We start from the raw sequence: 19857 nt of genomic DNA on the forward strand, positions 1-19857 counted from the left end.
ATTGTCTATTCAGCAACATTATTTTAAAATGTTATAATTGCTTGAGAATTTAGCGGGCTTATCAAAACATATTCAATTGATATGTTTTGGTGTCCTTTAGTAATTTTTTTAATGGCATTCTTTTTTTCACATAGATAGAAAACATAAAAATATTTCAAATATGAAAAACTTCAAGTATGCATTTTTTGCATCTTGAGCGGAGTAAGTAGCCTCTCTCCAATGAGCGCACTTTTAGCAGTAAAAAAATGAATACAATTTGTTTCATTCTAGTCGCACTGTAAGACTGCTTCTAAAATGCCCATAAAAAGTAGTACATGTCTGCTGCTTTTTTTGCAAACTGCCACAGGTAGGACATGATAAAATGAATGTGGAGTAAATGAGAGTGTCTCTGTGGTGATGCCCTGTATAGTACATGCAAAAACTAGTAAATCGCACGCAACACACCCACTAATCGTGACAACACAGAGATGAGGGATGCTAGACCACACCTTTGCACCGCTTGAGGATGCTCCACAGGTGCTGATTTGGGTTCAGGCCTGGAGGAGACACACTTGACCACCCCATCTCCTTCACCTTCCTCAACAAGACACTTGTTAATTTGGAGATATGTTTGGGCTCCTTATCGTGTCGGAAAACTGCCAAGGTAGGTAGGGGATCATTCTCTTCATTTCAATGTCACTGTGCATGTTGGAATGTATGTTTCCTCTAAAGGGAACACAACTCCCCAGCAGTCCAGACTATGATGATGCTACCATTATGCTTGAATGTAGGCAAGACACATGGTACTCTCTTTTTGACAATAATGGCTCTGAGCTGAGTCATTTGCAGTAGACAAATTAAGATATACAGTGGATATTAAGATGGTACAGTATAATGCAGGAAAAAACACTGCTGAAATTTTGAGATTCTGTAAGGTGGACTATGTACTGCTTGGTTACATAAATCCAACACTGCAGTTGATATAATATTTGATAATATTATGATAACGTTTTTTTGTGTAATAAACCAACAAGTGATCATTTACGTACTGGGATGTAAATAGTGACAGACAGCTGCCATTAGTGGTGGGAAACTTTGGGCAGCTCACGATTCGTTTACCATTCAGGAGCAACAATTCAATTAAAAATCGATTATTGATGCATCTTTAATTTATGTAAATAGATGCAGTTTTATATTTATCTTACTTTCACTAAAAAGTGTTGTTTAATTACAACTCTGAAAAACGGTGCATTTGTAATAAAAAAAAACTTTAATTAATTCCCACTTTTATTTAATTAATGGAAATATGTGCAAAACTGAAACACTAGAGCCCCAAAATAAAAATAAAAACTGGTCGGACCTCTCTGTGAGGTGGCTTAATGCCATCCATCCATCCATTTCCTACCACTTGTCCCTTTCGGGTTCGCAGGGGGTACTGGAGCCTATCTCAGCTGCATTCGGGCAGAAGGCGGCGTATACCCTGGACAAGTCGCCAACTCATTGCAGGGCCAACCCAGACAGACAGACGACATTCAGACTCCCACTCACACACTAGAGCCAATTTATTCAACCTATACCCAGGTGCATGTTTTTGGAGGTGGGAGGAAGCCGAAGTACCCAGAGGAAACCACGCAGTCACAAAGAGAACATGCAAACTCCACACAGAAAGATCCTGAGCCCGGGATTGAACTCAGGATCTTCGTATTGTGAGGCAATACAAGTTAAATGCAAATTAAAGAACTGTGTGATTACTTTACTAATGGATTTGATAATCGTCCCTGTTTGAATTGCGATCCATCTAAAAATCGATTATCTCTCCCACCTCTGGCTGCCATTGTATTAATCCTGTAGTATGAACTATTTTGATGTGATGGATTCATAATTATATGCCTTAACTTTACAAGCACAATGTAAATCACGGTAACAATGTCAATAATAAAAAATAAAAATTAAAAAAAACGCATTTTCTATCCTAGGACAGTATATAGGCTGAATTGTCAATACAGTCATTTAATTGCTCACAAGCTTTGGGGATGGTGCAAGTGTACCTAATGAAGAGTCCACTATTTACAGTATACTGGATGTGTGTGTCAAAGTTCAGCTCAGTGTCAGTTTATTTCGAACATGCATATGATACAATGTAATGCATCACACAATTCCACTTGTTACATTACAGCATGTCCGAAAAGGAGAAGAAAGAAGCAGAGTTTAATTAATAGTACCCCTTTTCATACCATAGCAATGTTATCCAATTTCTTTGTTCTCTGTAACAAAACTGTGAACAAATAAATAATAAATAAATAATATACCATAATAAGCAAATAAACATTAAATACATAAATAATCTTTGTCTCAATATAAAAAATGGAGGAAAAAAAAGGGTTCAGGATGTTCGTCATAGTTTGTGTTTTATGTACTTTGTGAACACTTGTAATTTGAACAGTCTCTGGAACTGAATCATATTGGTGCTTTATTTGATTCATTTGCTTAATCCAATCCATGATTTGATTCCACATACTGATACACTAAAGGTTTTAAGTGTAGCAGGTTATAGTTTGCTTTGTTCATCATTTTAGCTGTTAGCAAATTGTGATTTAATAAATAAAGGGTTTGTATGTTCTCTATATCCAACATTATGTATGATTCTAATTGTGGAGTTTGCATGTTCCCCCCATGACTGCGTGGGTTCCTTCTGGGTACTCTGGCTTTTTCCCGCCTCCAAAAAAAACCATGCACCTGTGAATAGGTTGATTGGCAACACTAAATTGGCCCTAGTGTGTGAATGTGAGTGTGAATGTTGTCTGTCTATCTGTGTTGATGGCAACTTGTCCAGGGTGTAACCCGCCTTCCGCCCCAATAAAGCTGAGATAGGATCCAGCACCCCCCGCGACCCGGAAAAGAACAAGCGGTAGAAAATGGATGGATGGATATTTTTTGTAACACAGTTAGGGAATGAAGCACACATTTGTAGTTGTTTCCCCTAGTTAGCTGCATAATTATGGAACGGATTAACCAAAGAAATCCTACAAAGACGGTTTAAACTACAAGTGTTCACAAAGTACACAGAACAAGAGGCAAATAATATTTATGCAATTAATTTTTGTATGCTTACTATGGTATATTATTTATTTAAAGGAGTAGGATTAAAGAGCTATGCTTCTTCCTACTCTTTTTCGGACGTGCTGTAATGATACAACTGGAATTGTGTGATGCATTACATTGTCTTGTATGTATGTTCGAAATAAACTGAACTGAACTGAAGTTGCACATTAAATGAAAAAGTAAATAAACCATGATGGAATGTCAGTGGTACAGTGGTTAGTGCATGTGCCTCACAATACGGGCTCTGGGTCTTTCTGAGTGGGGTTTGCATATTCTCCCTGTGACTGTGTGGGTTCTCTCCGGGTATTCCGGCTTCCTCCCACCTCCAAAAAAAACATGCACCTGGAGATAGGTTGATTGGCCCTAGTGTGTGAATGTAAGTCTAAATGTTGTCTGTCTATCTGTGTTGGCCCTGCGATGAGGTGGCGACTTGTCCACGCTGCAAAAGGTCAGAGGTCAAAAACAATGGTCAAAAATGAGGGGTATTTTATTTGAACTAAGCAAAATTACCTGCCAATAGAAAGAGAACATTTGGCTTGTCAAGACTTTCCAAAAAAAGTAAAATTAGCTAGCCTCAATAAACCCCAAAATACGTTAAAATAAGTATATTCTCACTAATAACAAGTTTACTTTTCTGGGTAGAAAAAAATTTGACCTTTTTGCTCAATATGTTGAAAAATATAGTTAAATTAAGTAAATGCTAGTGCCATTATCTTGACATAATGATATGTGCTGGGCATCAAGATTTTTTTTCATGCTTGAAGTAAGAAATTATTAATTTAAAAAAGTAGTTTTATACTTGTGAATGTTGATGACTAAGCTTTGCAACAGTTGATATTTCAGTTTTAAAGTATGTTTTATAGGTCATAAAATCCCAGCAACAAGCTGAAATATCTTACTGAGATCATTTAGGATCAAAACACTTAAAACAAGTAAAACACTAACATAAAATCTGCTTAGTGATAAGAATTATCTAATCAGACAGAAAATAAGCAAATATCACCCTTATTTGAGATGTTTAATCTTACTTAGATTTCAGTATTTGCAGTGCAGGGTGTACCCCGCCTACCGCCCGAATGCAGCTGCATGAGCTTGGCTCCAGCGACCCCGAAAGGGACAAACGGTAGGAAACGGATGGATATTTGGATCTTATTTTATAACACAGTTAGTGAATGAAGCCGCACATTTGTAGTCATTTCCCCAAGTTAGCTGCGGAAGTTGCACATTAAATACCATCCATCCATCCATCCATGTTCTACGGCTTATTCCCTTTGGGGTCGCGCGGGGCGCTGGCGCCTATCTCAGCTACAATTGGGCAGAAGGCGGCGTACACCCTGGACAAGTCGCTACCTCATCGCAGGGCCAACACAGATAGACAAGACAACATTCACACACTAGGGCAGTGGTTCTTAAAGGCCTACTGAAACCTCTACTACCGACCACGCTGTCTGATAGTTTATATATCAATAATGAAATATTAACATTGCAACACATGCCAATACGGCCTTTTTAGTTTACTAAATTGCAATTTTAAATTTCCCGCGAGTTTCTTGTTGAAAACGTCGCGGAATGATGACGCGTACGCGTGACGTCACTTACTGTCAGGATATATTAGGTCAGCACCAGTTACGGCTAAAAGTAATCTGCTTTAATGGCATAATTACGCAGTATTTTGGACATCTGCGTTGCTAAATCATTTGCAATTTGTTCATTTAATAATGGAGACTATAAAGAACAATGCTGTTGGTTGAAAGCGGTGGATTGCAGCTGTCTTTAGCACCGAGACAGAGCCGGTGTTTCTTTGTTTGTTGTGAAGCTTTAACACAGAGCGGTCAAGCGAACATGTTTCTCTACATCAAACAGCATGTGTTTGGATGGGGAAATTGTGATATATATCTTACCGGAGAAATCATTGGATTATTTGTCGTCCTGCAGCAGCTGTCAGCAGTGAGCTTGGCTCCTCGGCTTCTCTCTGAGACACTGGGTGTTCACCACAGCCATCCGACCTTGAGGTTTTTCTTTACAATCTTTAAAATCTCACTAAACACTATTAAAACAATAAGCAGATAAGGTATCTTCCAGAATTATCCTAGTAAATGTGTCTAATTACATCTGAAATGCTCACACTGCCGCCTGGAGCCGTCGCTTTTTTTTTTCTTTCTAGTCCTTCACTATCAATATCCTAATTCACGAATCTTTCATCCTCGCTCAATTTAATGGGGAAATTGTCGCTTTTTTGGTCCGAATTGCTCTTACTGCTGGTGGCTCCTATTAAAGACAATGTCAATATGTGTGGAGCCCTGCAACTCGTGACGTCACGCGCGCATACTTCCGGTAAAGGCAGGGCTTTTCTATCAGCGACCAAAAGTTGCGAACTTTATCGTCGATGTTCTCTACTAAATCCTTTCAGCAAAAATATGCCAATATCAATCAATCAATCAATCAATCAATGTTTACTTATATAGCCCTAAATCACTAGTGTCTCAAAGGGCTGCACAAACCACTACGACATCCTCGGTAGGCCCACATAAGGGCAAATATCGCGAAATGATCAAGTATGACACATAGAATGGACCTGCTATTCCCGTTTAAATAAGAAAATCTCATTTCAGTAGGCCTTTAATGAACCCTAGGGGTTCGGTGAGTCAGCCTCAGGGGTTCGGCGGAGCCTCTGCCACGGAAGTATAGACACATCCGAATTATCGAGTAAATAAAAACTTCCCCTTGTCGGCGTATTATGGATACCCCCAAACAATGTTCCCTCTAATTTTCCATCTGATTTGCAGGGTTTTTTGATTGATTGATTGAAACTTTTACTAGCAGATTGCAAAGGAAGAGAATACAATATATGAAACAGTACAGTTTACACAGTACAGTACATATTCTGTACAATTGTCCACTAAATGGTAACACCCGAATAGGTTTTTCAACTTGATTAAGTCGGGGTCCACGTTAATCAATTCATGGTCATGTGTGTAAGGTGTGTAATTTGTTGTGAAATCATGCACTGCGTTGGTTTTGTTCTGTGAACAAGGTGATGTTCATGCACGGTTCATTTTGTGCACCAATTAAAAAAAACATAAGTTTTACTTGAATTTGAAAAAAAAAACATTGTATTTTTCACTAAGGAAGGGTTCGGTGAATGCGCATATGAAACTGGTGGGGTTCGGTACCTCCAACAAGGTTAAGAACCACTGCACTAGAATTGTTACAACGTGTAAATGGAATAAAACAAACAACATGTTTACTTGACACACTTCCTGGGAAACTTATCAAGGAGCTCTTTGTATTATTAGGTCCATCAGTGCTAAATATTATAAACTTATCACTTTCCTCTGGCACTGTCCCCCTAGCATTAAAAAAAGTGGTTATTCATCCTCTCCTTAAAAGACCTAACCTCATTCCTGACCTCATGGTAAACTACCAACCGGTGTCTCACCTTCCCTTTATTTCAAAAATCCTCAAAAAAATTGTTGCAGATCAGCTAAATGAACACTTAGCGTCTAACAATCTATGTGAAACCTTTCACTTCGGTTTCAGGGCAAATCACTCTACGGAGACAGTCCTCGCAAAAATGACTAGTGATCTACATATGCGGTCCTCTCCAAGGTTTCTCATAGTCATCATTGTGACCGACGTCCCACTGGGTGAGTTTTCCTTGCCCTCATGTGGGCCCTACCGAGGATGTTGTAGTGGTTTGTGCAGCCCTTTGAGACACTAGTGATTTAGGGCTATATAAATAATCATTGATTGATTGATTGATTGATTTAGTGTTGCCAATCAACCTATCCCCAGGTGCATGTCTTTGGAAGTGGGAGGAAGCCGGAGTACCCGGAGGGAACCCACACAGTCACGGGGAGGACATGCAAACTCCACACAGAAAGATCCCGAGCCCGGGATTGAACCCTGACTACTCAGGACCTTCGTATTGTGAGGCAGACGCACTAACCCCTTTTTCCACCATGCTGCCCACATTAAATACCAAAGTAAACAAACCATGACGGAATGTCAACATACCAACTTGTCGGAACTTACCGTAAGGTAGAAGCATTTTTGTTTGGTTTTAGAAAGAACACCAGGTGGACTGAACTTGAACATATCGATTCTACGTCTTATTTCCTGTGCTGTGGCGACTCATGTGACGAGTGCGCAGCGTTTTACACCAGGCAGGGCCACCAAAAAACGCATTGAAATAAAATCAAATAACAAATGTCATGTATTCACCATAACGCCTGCATTGTCTTTTACAATCAGGCTTCGCCACCTGGACCATGACGACACTGCTGTCAACTTAAACTAGCCGAGAGGTTCGAGATGAACTTAAAAACTAGTACTCACCTTTTATGGCGCACTCTTGGGACAGTGTCCTTCCAATTTAAGGTCCGCTGGCAGTCTTTGCCTTGCGGACAGTTGTCTTTCTGGATGAATACAGGTCTACTATGATGAGGTTTCCCAAACTGGTATCGATTCGGTTCCCCTTAGTTAGCGAGCTAGTGTTAGCGCGATGCTAGCCATTGAAGCTCTCCTCCCAGCCTAATTAAAGAGGCATATTGAGAGCCCTTATGACTCGTGCTAAGCAACCCTAACAGCTTCAAAGTAATTATTGTATTAGTTTTGTTGGGTGCTGGACCAGAAGAAGGAATTAACCTCTCCTCAAGGTTAGCAAATAGAAGGCTTCAGAAAAGGCCGCTTTTTCCTATATTGGAGATGCGTCACGATAGTGACTGTTCGCTCGCAGTGCATTCTGGGACATGTAGTGTTTTAGAAGAGTAGCTAGTGCAGCAAACACGTCGTTAAGAGCCTTATTCACATGTGAATAATATAAATACAGTCTATTATACAGAATTATTTACATGTGAATAACATAAATACAGTCTGTCATACAGTATTATTCACTTGTAAATAATATAAATACAGCATTATTCACATGTGAATAATATAAATACAGTCTATTATAGAGCATTATTCACTTGTAAATAATATAAATACAGCATTATTCACATGTGAATAATATAAATACAGTCTATTATACAGCATTATTCACATGTGAATAATATAAATACAGTCTATTATACAGCATTAGTCACATGTAAGTAATATAAATACAGCATTATTCACATGTGAATAATATAAATACAGTCTATTATACGGCATTATTCACATGTGAATATTATAAATACAGTCTATTATACAGCATTATTCACATGTGAATAATATAAATACAGTATTATTCACATGTAAATAATACAAATACAGTCTATTATACAGCATCATTCACATGTGAATATTATAATTACAGTCTATTATACAGCATTATTCACATGTTAATGATATAAATACAGTCTATTATACAGAATTAGTCACATGTGAATAACATAAATGCAGTCTACTATACAGTATTATTCACTTGTAAATAATATAAATACAGCATTATCCACATGTGAATATTAATACAGTCTATTACACAGCATTAGTCACATGTGAATAATATAAATACACCATTATTCACATGTGAATATTATAAATACAGTCTATTATCAGCATTATTCACATGTGAATATTATAAATAGTCTATTATACAGCATTATTCACATGTGAATAATATAAATACAGTATTATTCACATGTGAATAATATAAATACAGCATTATTCACATGTGAATAATACAAATACAGTCTATTATACAGCATTAGTCACATGTAAATAATATAAATACAGCATTATTCACATGTGAATATTATAAATGCAGTCCATTATACAGCATTATTCACTTGTGAATAATATAAATACATTCTATTATACAGCATTATTCACATGTGAATAATATAAATACAGCATTATTCACATGTGAATAATATAAATGCAGTCTATTATACAGCATTATTCACACGTCAGTAATATAAATACAGTCTATTATAAAGCATTAGTCACATGTGAATAACAAATACAGTTTATTATACAGCATTATTCACATGTGAATAACATAAATACAGTCTATTATACAGTATTATTCACATGTAAATAATATAATTACAGCATTATTCACATGTGAATAATATAAATACAGTCTATTATACAGCATTAGGCACATGTAAATAATATGGCACTCAGCATCAAGGGTTGGAATGGGGGGTTAAATCACCACAAATGATTCCCGGTAGCGGCACCGCTGCTGCCCACTGCTCCCCTCACCTCCCAGGGGGCGAACAAGGGGATGGGTCAAATGCAGAGGACACATTTCACCACACCTAGTGTATGTGTGACAATCATTGGTACTTTAAATTTTAAATAAATACAGCATTATTCACATGTAAATAATATAAATACAGTCCATTATACAGCATTATTCACATGTGAATAATATAAATACAGTCTATTATACAGTATTATTCACATGTGAATATTATAAATACAGTCTATTATACAGCATTATTCACATATGAATAATTTAAATATATTATACATGTACTTTAAATTTAAGTACAGGGAGGGAAAAATATGCTTCCATATATTAGTCGCACCTGACTATAAGTCGCAGATATATATGTTATTTACAAATACATTTTTTGTAAATATTTATTATTTCCATCCATCCATTTTCTACCGCTTATTCCCTTTCGGGGTCGCGGGGGGCGCTGGCGCCTATCTCAGCTACAATCGGGCGGAAGGCGGGGTACACCCTGGACAAGTCGCCACCTCATTACACACTTTAATTATTTCCAAACGGTGCCCGTAACACGGCAGTAAATGACCGATCAAACAGAAGGAGAAAAAAATAAATACATTAAAAACAAATAAATGCCGACTAAGGTTATGAATTCAGAGCACAGATTATGGTCCGATCAATATGTATTTCGCTGCTTAATACTGTAATGATGGCTACGTGAAGACCACGATTTTTACAATTAATATCTAAATATCTAAAATAAAAATGATTAAGCACCAATTTGAATGCGAGCCATGCTTAATGCTACAACTCTTTGGATGAAGCCCTGAACTTCTGAAGGGTAAGAAGGGCAGGCATAGACAATTTTGTCAAACATTCTCTGTCCGTGTTGGCCCTGCGATAGGTTGATCATATTGTGAAATCCCCAAAAAGAGGACACATACATGCATGCCAAGGCGGGCAGCACACCAAGGCCGGGACTAGGTGAAAATTTGCCAATGATACTTGTACTTGCTTTATAAATAATATATTTATTTTAATAAAGTGTTTTCTCTCCTCTGTTGACAACAGTGTTGGCGCTAGGAATTTTCAAAATCGGATCAAATGGACCCCATCAAGTCATAAAAATGGGGTGCCACAGTAAATTTTTGGGGTCCCACTTTTTTGTAAGCGTTTTGAAAACAAACAATAAACGTATGCACTGCCCTGTTATACCTCACATTATACACTGTGTTTTGGAAAAATGTTGTCATAAATGTTACCTAATTCATTAAAATAATTCATATAAAAAGAAGACACATGTGTATGCATATGTAAATGTATTCAGTTATAAACATTTATTCACTTTCTTCTGTCCTATATGGATTTAAACTTTACCGCTGCTAATAGTTTTTTCTATGTTCTTATTCAATATGTTTTTCGATTACGCTTGCACCTCCTGTTACCCTAGCACCTCTAAAACCCTCAAATCTATACTCCAAACATCCCAGAACAAGTTTGTCAAGTTACTTTTAGACCTAAACTCCAGATTACACCTCACTCCTACCCTCTTCTCCAAAGTGGGCTGGCTCAGGGTGGAGGACAAAGTAAAACAACTTGCACTGGGCCTAGTCTATTAAATCTGCAACACCTCCCTGATACCAAAGTACATGTCAAACTACTTCCATAACATAAATGACCACCATAACCACAACACCAGGGTGAGCTCCACAAACCACGTTAAACCCAGATTCCGATCTAACAAAGGTCTTAACTCATTCTCTTTCTATGCCACATCCATGTGGAATGCACTCCCAACAGGTGTAAAAGAAAGTGCATCTCTATCTTCCTTCAAAACCGCATTAAAAGAACACCTCCAGGCAACTTCAACCCTAGACTAATACCCTCCCCACTCCACATCCCACCTCCCCGGATTGTAAATAATCAAATGTATATACTTGTTCTTATGCTTTCTGAACTCACTATGTTCACTGCTTGCTGTACATATCCTATGAAGTCAGACCTACACTGTTTCAACGTCCATTTCTCAGACGATGCAATTGTTTAAAAGAATCAGAATCAGACATACTTTATTAATCCCAGAGGGGAATTTAAAATTTTCAGCTCAATCCCATTGATGACTGAATTGCTGATATCAACCAAAAACCTAACCTCCCCACTTCCCACCCCCCGGATTGTAAATAATGTAAATAATTCAATGTATATACTCTGATGATTAACTTGTGTGATGACTGTATTACGCTGATAGTATATATTTGTACCATGAATTGATTAACGTCGACCCCGACTTAAACAAGTTGAAAAACGTATTCGGGTGTTACCATTTAGTGGTCAATTGTACGGAATATGTACTGTACTGGCAGCACGGTGTCAGAGGGGTTAGTGCATCTGCCTCACAATACGAAGGTCCCGAGCAGTCCTGGGGATCTTTCTGTGTGGAGTTTGCATGTTCGCACCGTGAATTTCGTGGGATCCCTCCGGGTACTCCGCCTTCCTCCCACCTCCAAAGACATGCACCTGGGGATAGGTTGATTGGCAACACTAAATTGGCCCTAGTGTGTGAATGTGAGTACGAATGTTGTCTGTCTATCTGTGTTGGCCCTGTGATGGGGTGGTGACTTGGCCAGGGTGTACCCCACCTTTCGCCCGAATGCAGCTGAGATAGGCTGGATGAAGATTGGATGAAGCCCTGGACTTTTGAAGGGTAAGAATGGCAGGCATAGACAATTTTGTCAAACACTTTCTGTCTGTGTTGGCCCTGCGATGAGGTCAACAGTGTAATAGCGTGTTGCACAACACTGAAATGAGAATAAGACAGCTAATAATACATAATTGATGTAATAGTACTCTGACATGTTAAGTGGTTGATTATAAAAAAAAAGGAAACCATTTGGGTGTATTACACCAGGCACTGTAAAGAACAATGAAAAGCAAGAACATTGAAGGTAACAATTATTGGGGTAGAGGGGCCCACACCAATACTCTTTCATGGGGCTCAGAATGCCTAACAAAGGCCCCGCATGTAGACAATACTTTTTAAGATTGGTTTTATTATTTTCTTAAGTACTCTGTGGAAATTAGTTTTTGTCTTCATTAAGAAAACTTTTTGGACACTGAGCGGAACAGAATTTTTTTTGCGTTTGAATTTTGTGAACTGAATTGTTGTTTTTTACATCGAATTATGCTGACAATTCCATTGAATAAAAATTTGTAGGTGAAAATTGTGTTTAAAAATTCAGTATGTAAAATTTTGGTAGTGTAAAAAAAATCAAATGTGCAAAAATTTAGTGTAAAAAATCAGTCTAAAAAAATTCTGTGTTTTGTAATTAATAAAAACAAATCAGTGTACAAAATTCAGTGTAAAAAAACTTCAGCATATAAAAAATGATGTGTAAATAAATTCAGTAGAAATATTCATTGCTTCACAACTGAAGACTCCAGGTAAATTACGAATGAAGCACCTCATTGGCGGGTTCTGAGAAAGGATTGATTGCTCGGCATAGTTTGAAAGCAACATATATTTCTGCACTGAATTTTTTTACACTGCATGTCTACACACTGAATTTTTAAACACTGTAAACTGAATTTTCAAACACGAACATTTTGCTCACATGTTTTTATTCAATGGGTCAATTACATTGTCAGCATAATTTGATGTAGAAAGAATTAATTTCACAAAATTAATACGGTAACATTAACTATATGTTGTTGTTTTTTTATTTCGATGAAAAAAAAGCTTACAGTTGGAGCAACCTGAAGGTGAGACAGCGCAGACATTCCAATTCGAGGTAACAATGCAAAAAGAACTCATATGTTTACAAAAACTGAAAATAAAATATGATGGGATCTTTTGTTGTATGTTTTTGATCACAGTTATTAAACAGATAGTAATTGCTCATCATGCATTATTTAAAAATGCTGTTTTTTATAATCATGTGATTATTTAGTGCGGTGATAGGTGATGTGGTTTGCATATCAATCAATCAATCAATCAATCAATGCTGATTATCGGTCCTGCTAGACACCGACCTCTATTTAATAATACAACTTTAACCTTTGACAACCAAACAATTAAACAAGGCGACTCGGTAAAGAATCTGGGTATTATCTTTGACCCAACTCTCTCGTTTGAGTCACACATTAAAAGTGTGACTAAAATGGCCTTCTTTTATCACCGTAATATCGCTAAAATTCGCTCCATTTCGTCCACTAGCGACGCTGAGATCATTATCCATGCGTTTGTTACGTATCGTCTCGATTACTGTAAAGTATTATTTTCGGGTCCCCCCATGTCTAGCATTAAACAATTACAGTTGGTAAAAAATGCGGCTGCTAGACTTTTGACCACATATGCGGTCCTTTCCAAGGTTTTTCATAGTCATCATTGTCACTGCCACCGACGTCCCACTGGGGTGATTTTTTTCCTTGCCCTTAATTGGGCTCTACTGAGGATGTCGTTGTGGTTTGTGTAGCCCTTTGAGACACTTTTGATTTAGGGCACCATAAATAAACATTGATTGATTAATTATACAAATTCAATTTTTATAAAAAATGGGACTCATTGCTTACCTGCTTGGCACTCAGAATCAAGGGTTGGAATTGGGTGTTGAATCACCATAAATGAGTACCGGGCACGGCCACCACTGCTGCTCACTGCTCCCCTTACTTTCAGGGGGGTGATCAAAGGTTATGGGTCAAATGCAGAGAATAATTTTGCCACTATATATATATATATATATATATATATATATATATATATATATATATATATATATATGTATATATATAAACACACTCTCTCACACACACACAGATAGATAGATAGATAGATGGATAGATAGATAGATAGATAGATAGATACATAGATAGTCTATCTATCTATCTATCTATCTGATAGATAGATAGATATACCGGCAACCAGACATTTTTTCTCTAAATGTGGCCCCCAAGTCAAAATAAATGCCCAGGCCTGGGTTTGAGTGTCCACCCTGAGATCGGTAGGTCGTGAGTTCAACCCCCCGGCCGAGTCATACCAAAGACTATAAAAATGGGACCCATTACCTCTCTGCTTGGCACTCAGCATCAAGGGTTGGAATTGGGGGTTAAATCACCAAAAATGATTCCTGGGCGTGGCCACTGCTGCTGCTCACTGCTCCCCTCACCTCCCAGGGGGTGGAACAAGGGTGATGGGTCAAATGCAGAGAATAATTTTGCCACCCCTAGTGTGTGTGTGACTATCATGGGTACTTTAACTTTAATTTTAGCCGTATATGCAAAGAAACAGCTTGAGATCGAGATTGCAATGATCCAAAAGAGTGCTAAATTAGGAAGTAGACCGGCATGGATGCGTCAAAACAAATCTATGCAAGTGGGGATAAAAGGAACAGACTTCAGTGATGAATAATGGAATGGCTGACATGTCATGACATTAGTGGAGGTTGGCAGCATTTATTGTCGTGGCAATCATATGGTGAAACAATCAACAAAGTAGGTCAGTGAAGAAGTGCACAGTCTGTGCGTTTCTCAGTCTTCTGTTGTTTTTGACTACTGTCTTTCATAAATGCATAAATGTGAAGCCAGCTTATAGCACAAAGTTAAAATGATGTCTGATGTACAGTATATGCTGAATTTATTTGGCAAAACACTGCAGCCTATTGAAAAGAAACATTTATAAATTATAGGTGATTTCTATTATTAAATAACTGTCACAGCGCTGTCGTGGATGGGAGATTTATTGTAGGAAATAACGTTGTACAAGATAGACAATAAATACAGTGGGTATGGAAAGTATTCAGACCCCTTTCAATTTTTCACTCTGTTTCATTGCAGCTGTGTGATAAAATCAAAACATTTCATTTTATTTCTCAGGAATGTACACCCAATCTTGACAGAAAAAAACAAATGTAGACGTTTTTGCAAATTTATAAAAAATAAAAAAAATAAAAATCACATTTACATTAGTATTCAGACCCTTTGCTCAATACTTTGTTGATGCATCTTTGGCAACAATTATGGCCTAAAGTCTTTTTGAATGCGATACACAAGCTTAGCCTATCTCTGCACCCTCTGCAACCCCGAAAGATAAGAGTGGTCGAATATGGATGGATGGACACAAGCTTAGCACACCTCTCTTTGGGCAGTTTCACCCATTCCTCTTTGCAGCACCTCTCAAACTCCATCAGGTTGGGTGGGAAGCGTTGATTTTCATGTCTCTGTACATTGCTGCATTCATGTTAATCTAGTCAGGGAGGTGACCAAGAACCCGATGGTCACTCTGTCAGAGCTACAGCTTTCCTCTGTTGAGAGAGGACAACCTTCCAGAAAGACAACGATCTTTGCAGCGAACCATCAGGCCTGAATGGTAGTAAGGCCGGACAGAAGCCATTTGTTAGTAAAAAGTTTGCCGAAATGCGAAAGACTCTCTAAAAAATGATCTGGTCTGATAAGACAAAGCTCGAACTCTTTTGTGTGAATGCCAGGCACCGCTCATCACCAGGTCAATACCACTCCCAACAGTCTAGCATGTTGGTGGCAGCATCATGCTGTGGGGATGGTTTTCAGATGCAGGAACTGGGAGACTAGTCAGGAAATAGACTAAAATGAATGCAGCAATATACAGAGACATATTGGATGAAAACCAACAAATCCAAAATTATTAATTCCCTCGCCTGAAGTTGAGTTAAACCCCACTTTTATCTTTTAAGGCTATCTTTGAGCTGAAAAGTTAGAAACAAATATACTGAACACTTGTTTTTGCTCCCATTTTTCATGAGTTGAACTGAAAGATATAACACTTTTACTATATACACTCGCACACGGCCTATTCCTCTAAAACAGGGGTGTCAAACTCAAATACAGAGTGGTGATCTTGTGATCTACGTGTTTTATTTTGAAAAGCTACCCTCTTTTTTCAGATCACGGGCCCTTCCTCTTGTGTCACCAGTCTGACATCATCCCTGATTCCTGATTGTTTCCACCTGTTTCCCATCATTCCCATTTCCTATTTAAGCTCACTTCTCCGTTTGTCCTTTGCCAGATCGTCTCGTTTATCGTGCGTTTCTAGCGTCCATGTCCAAGTCCATGAATCCCTCCTTGCCTTGCTTCTGTTTTCCTGGTTCTCCTTTTTTGATCAAAGCAGGTTTTTTTTTGCTTACTTTTTCCTCCTTCGAGCGCCCTTTGTTATTCTTCGTCGACCAAATTGGTGAGTTTTTGTTTTTCCAAATTTCGTTTTATTGCCTCATGGATTGAGTGATTTTTCTTTATTCATAGTTAGTGTATATATATGGATCATTAGTTTTTTCCTCCTGTTGGAGTGCCTTTGGTTACTCATATTGCTATTCTATTTATTTTTTGTTAGTTTTTTCTTAGAAATAGCATTCCTCCTATTTTTTGGAGTGATATTCACAATATGAAGGTCCTGCAGTCCTGGGTTCAATTCCAGGCTGAGGATCTTTCTGTGTGGAGTTTGCATGTTCTCCCCGTGAATGCGTGGGTTCCCTCCGGGTACTCCGGCTTCCTCCCACTTCCAAAGACATGCACCTGGGGATAGGTTGATTGGCAACACTAAATTGGCCCTAGTGTGTGAATGTGAGTGTGAATGTTGTCTGTCTATCTGTGTTGGCCCTGAGATGAGGTGGCGACTTGTCCAGGGTGTACCCCGCCTTCCGCCCGATTGTAGCTGAGATAGGCGCCAGCGCCCCCCGCGACCCCGAAAGGGAATAAGCGGTAGAAAATGGATGGATGGATGGATATTGATTTACTTGGTTGTCCTCAGAATTATTTTCCGTGCGTCGCTTTAATTCTTGTGATATACTTTTTGCGGAGGTAAAAAGTTACTTCAAAATAAAAGTTGTGTTTTTGGAACTTCCTCTCTGCATCTGGGTCCTCTCATTATTCCAAGTCTTAACAGTATTTCTTGAACTATTTGGAAAAAAAGATATAAAAACAACTAAAAGCTTGTTGAAATATAAACAAGTGATTCAATTATAAATAAAGATTTGTACACATAGAAGTAATCATCAACTTAAAGTGCCCTCTTTGGGGATTGTAATTGATTCGTCAACATAATTCTAAACATTTCTTCACAAAAAAAGAAATCTTTAACATCAATATTTATGGAACATGTCCACAAAAAAATGTAGCTGTCAACACTGAATATTGCATTGTTGTATAGTTTTTTTCACAGTTTATGAACTTACATTCATATTTTGTTGAAGTATTATTCAATAAATATATTTATAAAGAATTTGAATTGAATTGTTGCTATTTTTAGAATATTAAAAAAAAAAAATCACGTACCCCTTGGCATACCTTCAAGTACCCCAAGGGGTACGCGTACCCACATTTGAGAACCACTGGCGTAGGTCATGACCTCAAAAAGGCAGGACACGGCAGGCAGTATGCAGGTAAATTAGTATTTCATGTACAAAAAGAAAAATATTGTGCATTTTTGCATGAAAAGCTAAGCTCAACTGAGAGCTAACAGAATAAGAAATACAAAAACGAGACCAACAAATACTACTGACCATGTAACTCATTAACGTGGACCCTGACTTAAACAAGTTGAAAAACTTATTCGGGTGTGGTCAATTGTACTGAATATGTACTCTACTATACCACTTACTAAAAAAAGTTTCAATCAAAGAAACTCCACTGTGTAACTCGAACATCCATAAGCACCAAACATTTGGAATGATCCCACAATCAAAAAAGAAGAGACTGGTGTCATGAACCCACATGGGTGTGGTAGTTGTGACCCCAAGATGCAGGGAACAGAAGAGCGACGAGCAGGTAAGAGTATTTTATTATACTCTCAAACTCTCAAACTTTGCATGCATGACTGCATGCAAAGTTTCTAAGCATAATCACAACCCTCGAGCCCTGAGGACAAAGCGAGGCAGGCGTAAATAGCGTCCTGGTTGGCAACTGCAACCAGGTGCGCCGGGCTGCCAATCAGGGCCAGGTGAGGGAAACGAGCGCTCAGAGGAGACATGCAGGAAATGGAAATAAAATAGGAGCGTTGGCAGGAAATAAACACAAAAGAAGGAAACACAAACTGAAGTGAAGTAACAGGTCGTCACATCTGGCTATCCCTCCAACGCCAGGCGAGACAATCAACGCCAACACGTCACAGGTGAGGAGGGAATCGCTCAGAAAGCGAGCAAAGGTGGGGAAAACAGAATACAAACAAAACAGAAAGTGAAACCCCCCCCCAAAAGATCATAAAACAGGAAGTGAAGCCAAAAATACGGGAAACACACCCAAAAACTAAAACAAAAAATGGCCTGGCGTAACAGTTCATAACATTTGGAGTCCCAATCAGTTTTTACCAGTGGTGTGCCCTCAGGGCCAGGAAGGTGCTCCCTGCTGACCTAACTGTGGAGAGACGGAGCCGACGAGCCGACAGAAGGCTAGGACAAACAGCGGTCCTGCCCAAGATGGCGGCCAGGAGGCGGAGCATGCAGCCGAGCGGAGAGTCGGGGCACGCCTGGAGCGACACTGCAGCCATCAGAGCCAGGTGCGTAAACGACACACCTGCTCTCAATCCCTGCATCTTCTGCTGCAGCATAAAAGGGGAGAAGGAGGAGCAATCATGGCAGAAGTAGGAGAGGAAACGAGAGCGAACAGGAGAAAGATGAGCCCCCGGGGAAGATGCAGCCACCGGCCACCGAAAGGCGTGCCGAGACGAGCAAGAAGAGAGGTCGCGCTAGAAATTGGCGCGACCGACTGGACGAAAACTTGGTTGTTGAAATAATAAACAAGAGTCAAACCTGCTACAATGCGTCTTGCATCGATGGTCACTGCAACCCACACGATGACAGCTGGAAACCTGTCACACTAACATAACCAGAAAACATGATCAGAATTAAAGATACAATAATTTTTTGGGTAACACTTTAGTATGGGGAACATATTCTAAGTAACACAGACTTAATTTAGAGTGATTTGGACCATACTTGCCAACCTTGTGACCTCCGATTTCGGGAGGTGGGGGGTGGGGAGGGGTGAGGTTGGGGGCGGGGGCCGCGGTTGGGGGCGTGGATAAGAGGGGAGGAGTATATTTACAGCTGTTGTGTGCGCAGTTGGGCACTGCACTTTCTAAAGTAGATGTCATTGTCACATATGCATGATTGATTGATTGATTGATTGAAACTTTTATTAGTAGATTGCACAGTTCAGTACATATTCCGTGCAATTGACCACTAAAGGGTAACACCGCAATATGGTTTTTCAACTTGTTTAAGTCGGGGTCCACGTTAATCAATTCATGGTACAAATATATACTATCAGCATAATACAGTCATCACACAGGTTAATCATCATAGTATATACATTGAATTATTTACAATCCGGGGGTTGGGATGAGGAGCTTTAGTTGATATCAATACTTCAGTCATCAACAATTGCATCAACAGAGAAATGGACATTGAAACAGTGTAGGTCTTACTTAGTAGGATATGTACAGCCAGCAGAGAACATAGTGAGTTCAGATAGCATAATAATCAGTATATACATTAGAAATACATTTGATTATTTACATTAGGTTATTTACAATCCGGGGAGATGGGATGTGAATATAGGAGGATTAGTAAAGGGTTGAAGTTGCCTGG

At 38.7% G+C, this 19857-nt stretch overlaps 1 protein-coding gene across 3 annotated transcripts in view; it reads right to left on the reverse strand.

The window, feature by feature from the left end:
• LOC133552244 (dmX-like protein 1) overlaps positions 1–19857 on the reverse strand; it is a 110770-nt gene that overhangs the window by 72219 nt on the left and 18694 nt on the right. For 2 of the 3 annotated variants that reach the window (XM_061899526.1, XM_061899524.1), the window contains exon 1: positions 7420–7805. The exons of the other annotated variant lie outside the window; for it this stretch is intronic. The gene's annotated coding sequence lies outside the window, so the exon portion shown is untranslated. Of the gene's footprint in view, positions 1–7419; positions 7806–19857 lie in introns of those variants that run through there. 3 annotated transcript variants of the gene reach the window in all.

The sequence above is a fragment of the Nerophis ophidion genome, linkage group LG01, assembly GCF_033978795.1.
Source record: "Nerophis ophidion isolate RoL-2023_Sa linkage group LG01, RoL_Noph_v1.0, whole genome shotgun sequence".
NCBI classification, from domain to species: Eukaryota; Metazoa; Chordata; class Actinopteri; order Syngnathiformes; family Syngnathidae; genus Nerophis; species Nerophis ophidion.